Raw genomic sequence first — 5693 nt, forward strand, 5'->3', positions numbered from 1 at the left:
TTACTCCGCCACATTCGCGATTCGAAAAATATTTTCAAATGTGCACATTTCTCATTTCTGTCAATGGTTTAGCCTCTATACGCTTTGCAGATGAAAATTTCAAGTAGAAACTCGGCTTTATTATTATTTTTTTTTTAATCAATGAGGGAGTTTATTTTTTGAGAAAATTTTAATTTAATAAGTGAAAAATAGATTTTCTTTTTATACAAATTATTAAGAAAAGTTAATACTTTTTTTGGGTGAAATAAAGTAAAAGAGTATTTTATTCAGTTACCAATTAGTATAATTTTCAACTAATAAAGACAATTTTTCGACAAAAAACATAAATTTCCAACTGAATATTTGAAGTTCTAACTGAAAAAGGTAAATTTTTTACTAAAAGAAAACGAATTTTCAACAGAATTGTTAAATTTTCTTTGACCATAAAATTACGTTTTACAAAGTATTACATCTTTGAACCAAAAACGATTGATTTTCAACAAAAAAGAATTTAAATATTTTAATATCAAATAAAAAAACTGTTAAATCAAAGTAAAAAAGACGAATCTGAAGTGAAATCCTTAGTTTTTCAATGCAAAAATGAATTAAAAAAATTTAAATGATAAATTAAACAGTTAAATTTTTAATAAAAGAAATGAATTGTCAACTAAAAAAAATTGTTACCAAAAATGTAATGGTGCACTTTTCAGTTTAAAAAAATTAAACAAAAAATAATTAATTTTCAACAAAAAAGATGAATTTTTAAGTATGAATATTAATTATCTACTTAAAAGTCGTATTTTTAAGCAAAAAATTAATTTCCAACTAAATTTTTTAATTTCTAATTAAACAAGGTAAATTTTATGCTAAAATAAAACGAATTGTCAACAGATTTGTTAAATTCAATTTATTCAATTTCAATTTTTAGTTACAAACAAAAAGAAATTTCAATAAAATATAATAAATTTTCAACGAAAAAATTAATTTTTAAACAAAAATATTAATTATCTACAAAAGAAGTCGAATTTTCAACCAAAAAGTTAATTTTTAACTAAATATTTGAAGTTTTAACTAAAAAAGGTAAATTTTTTATTGCAAGAAACCGAATTTTTAACAGAATTGTTAAATTTTCAATTGCAAAAATAAATCTTCGACCACAAAGATTACTTTTTAACAAAGCAGAATAACTTTAAACCGAAAATGATGGATTTTCAGTTTGAAATAATAATTTTGAACCAAAAAAAAGGAGGTTTGAACGAAATACTTAAATTTTAAACCAAAAGTAAGAAATTTAAAAAAGAACATGTATTTATAAAGAAGAAGATTAATTTTCTACCTAACAGTCGAATTGTCAACTAAAAAATTATTTTTAGCCAAACACAAATTTGTTTAATTTTTACAAACTAGTTAAATTTCTAACTAAAAACATAAACTTTTTATTATTTTTGGTAAAAAGCTCATTTTTTTGATTTGCAAAAATATATAATTTGTTAAAAATAACCCTCTTTTTGTTCAAAAATTAACCATTTGGATGACAATTCATCGCCTTTAGTTGAAAATTAAATCTTGATGCTTAACAATTAATTTTTTTTTCGTTGAATAATCATTCTTCGGTTGAAAATGTAACTATATTTATAAAATTAGTTTTTATTTTTCTGGGGAATTGTCGATCTTTTTAGTTGAAAATTCAACTATGTATTTAAAAATTGACTTTTTAAGATAAAATTCTTCTTGTTTGTAAATTCATTAATTTTTGTTAAAAAAAGAGAATACGCTTAAATTGTGTAAATTCTTAATATAAAATTAAATGACAGTGTTTTCTCTTTTATAAAAGTAGCCTTATATTACTGGATTTAACTATTCTATTGAAAATTGGTTAAAAATTCGTATGTTTTGGTATGAAAAATAATTTTTTAATTGTAAATTTAATTATTTTACTTTTTGTTCGAAAGCTTATATTTTTAAATGAAAATTCAATGTTTTGCTTAAAATTTAAACGGTTTGATTGAAATTTTTTCTCTCTTTTGACTGAAAAATGCTTTTTAGTTCCAAATTCGTATTTTTTGGTTTATTTTACCTGTTCTTTAAAATTAAAAATTAAGATCTTTTTTCCTTTAAATATAAATTATTCCATATTTCGTTGAGAATTTATTTTCTATAGATGAAAATGCATGTATTTTGTTTAAAAATTAAACGTTTCTGTTGAAGATGCATCATGCTATTTGAAAATTCATCACTTTGTTTAAAAAATTTAACCATTTTGTTGAAAATTCTTTTTTTATTTTGGCTGCTAAATAATTTTTTTGATAGAAAATGGAACCATTGAATTTTTAGTTCAATTTTTTTAGTTGAAAATTTATATTTTTTGGTAGAAAATTCATCTTCTCTTTTGGAATTTCATTTTTTGATAAAAATTTAACAGTTTGTTTAAAAAAAAAATCTCTCTTGACTGGAAAATATTTCTTTTTTGGAAATTCGCATTTTTTGGGTGACCTCAACTCCTTTATTTCAAATTTCGATCTTTTTTGGTTGAAATATCAACCTTTATATTTTTCGTTTAAAATTAATCTTTTTGGATGAACATTTTTTTGGGTAAGATTCACCATTTTAATTAAAAATTGTTCTCTTTAGTTGCAAATTCATCTATTTTTTAAAAATTCGTTCTTTTTTGGGTTGAAAATTAAGTTTTTTAACTGTTAAATTTTTGGTTGAAAATTTTTTTTTTATCTTGGTTGATACCTAACTTTTTAAAATAAAAATTTAACTTTGAAGTAAAGAGAGATAAACACAAAATTTCTTTTATTTATTATTATTAAAATTCGTGGACTTCTGGGACAAATTCAAGAAATGATTAAATATTTCATTACTATTTTTGATTTCAAACCTTTCTAAATTAAACATATTACTTAAATCAAAGTTACTTTTTCAAATGAAAAAACAGTGGTTTAATTTTACATATGAACTAGAAACATTTATTAATAATTTCTGTATAAAAAAAGCTATTTTTCATATATTAAATTTGAATTGTGTGTGATAAACTACCCCATTGTGAAACCACATAATTTGGAAATTTTGGCAGAGGTCGTGTTGAGCAACAATTACACAAAAATTCGGCAAATTAATATTTGTTCAGTCAGCTGTGCTTGACTGTTATGAAATTGACATTAGACTGCTTAATGGTAATGATTTTTGATTTTCCAATTTTGTAGGTACAATTTCAAATAGCGTTGTCCATGGTGAGTTTTGTTCAAGTTTGTTTTTATTGTAAATAGATAACTTATATGTAGGATGTGTCAAAATTGAGGGAGAGGTTTCGCTCGAAGAATTATTGTGATAAAATGGTGAATAAGGTTGGTGATTGAAAAACAAACGTCATGATTATTATATTTTTGCATAGCGAAGTGATCGGGTAATCCCTCTGAATGAAAATCTTCCCTTACTTTTGAAACATCCTTTTGTGTAGCACCATCTACGAATCATAATAATACGTTTTTATTATAAAAAAAAAAACAACTTGTGTCATGTAAATGTACATTATACGAGACACGGCAGCAGCTCTTGTCGATTTATTCTCTAAAAGAAAAAGAAAAGTCGAAGAATTTTCCCCTCTTTTTCTTTTTTAGTTGAACAAATCGACGGAAGTTTTGCATTTGTTTTCTCTTTCTGAGATCTTGAAAGAGTTGTAAATATAACGGTAAAATGTATGGATAATGCTAATAATTATTAAACTTAATATCGACTACTATTCGATAGCTTTAATTATAATATTTATCGAGCGGTCAGCAGTTATAACAAAATGAAATTTGTCTGGCTGATTTGAAATCACAAAGAATTTGATAAATTTGATAAATTTAAAGAAATCACCCGGTGCAATGTACAGATAATTAATTGCCTTCTAGAAAAAAAGAAAGAAAGAAAAAGTTATGAAGATGCCATATTTAGGTGTATTTTTTAAACAAACGAAAAAAAAACTAGGAATGTGCTTGATTTGCCGGTATACATATATAGCTGTTGTTAAAGAAATAAGTGCCCCAGAAAAAAAAGTATCGTTTATAAAATATCGCCAAAATCTAAGCACTGCCCCCCATTCTTTTTTTTTTCATCTCTCTGTTTGTTAGAGGAAAGATTCAAATGAAGCGCTTTTCAAAGTGAAAAAAAAGGAAAGCGGAAAGAAATTTTGTGGGTTTTTACAATTTTAGAGGCTTTTTATATTTTTAAAGTTTTCTTTTATATGTCGTTTTCCATTGCATTAAAAAAAAGGGTCATTGATACATTACTAATAGAATTTCTAGATGAACACCAAAAGTTTCAAATAAATTAAATTAAAGAGTAAATATGGAAATTTTTTAAGAATTCATGATTATCTTCAAGTTTTAAATATTTTTTAAATGTAATAATTAGCAGAGAGAGAGAGAGAGAGAGAAAACTTTGTCCATGCAACAAATTAGTTTATTATTATTTTCGAAATTGATTCAGTATAAATATAAATAATAGTCACAAAGACATGGTACAAAAATATGTGACTTAGTGTTGAGAATTTTTTATATTTTTCTCTGAAAAGCTGAAAAAGGGGTTTCGTTTTTTTACTACTTTTAATTTTTTTACTAACAAACGAGAGCACTAAAAAAACTCTTGAACTTGAGTTCTGATTCAAATTGACTAAATTGTTATAATGTTTTCTGAAAAACCGAACAATGGGTCACAAAAAAATCGATTGTTGTACATACAATGAAGAAAGGGAAAAGCGTGACAGCGAGTCTGTGGTAGAAAGTTGTATATTTTGCGTCTCTTGTTTGTATTATAATTATTCGTCTATTTGTTTGGATTGTCCGGATGAATAGGCAGGGCCTAATTATTTACAAATAAAACTAAGAAAATGTACAACTCGTTTTATTTCCATCCTTGTTGCAAATTTCTGGTTAGAAAAAGTTGATTTATGTAGGTAATATTTAAACAAATTTACAACAAGTCAACTGCGTTTTCGAGAACTGTTTAATTGTTGCTTCAACGGATGTTTTCCAGTAGCTTTTTGAGCTTTAAATATATTTGCCCTCTGCATTATTATTATTATAAAATGTAAATAGTTTTCGAGTTAAATATTAAATTTTGTTTTTAACTTTAAAATCGCATCTTTCAGCATTTTCAAAAAGGACTTGAATTTCTTTTTTTGCAAAGAAATGAAATTCTGACAGCCTAGGAGAAATATAGGATGGAGTAGGAGTATTTTACTTTATTCGTATTGTGCGGCGATTGAGAGAGCTCAGTTGTTTATGAAAATTCGCAAATCCAATCGTTCTTTGATTTCAGTGATGAAGTAAATTATTTTCATGCGAACATAAAAAAGCTTGTATATATTTGTTTGTATGATAATTATTAAATAAAACTAAGAAAATCTGAAACACGCCTTTTTATTTTGAGGTATCTTTTAGCTATGTAGGTATATTTACAAAGTTACTTTCTTTAAATAATATTTTTTTTTTAATTTACAAATAATTATTGGTGAAACTACGTTATTTCATAAATCTTAGGCATCAGTTTTAAATTACACTCAACTCCCGATATAAGGACAGTTTCGGGCCTGACTTGCAGTGGCCTTGATCCTAAATCGGGGGAATCCAAACGTAAACAGGCAGCGCCGCGTTGTTGCTTTCAGAAATTTTCTTATAGGTCCGAGGGGAAGCTCCAGGGCAGTTATGTTGAAGATTGGATATTAA

The sequence above is a fragment of the Belonocnema kinseyi genome, chromosome 3 (genome assembly GCF_010883055.1).
Source record: "Belonocnema kinseyi isolate 2016_QV_RU_SX_M_011 chromosome 3, B_treatae_v1, whole genome shotgun sequence".
NCBI lineage: Eukaryota > Metazoa > Arthropoda > Insecta > Hymenoptera > Cynipidae > Belonocnema > Belonocnema kinseyi.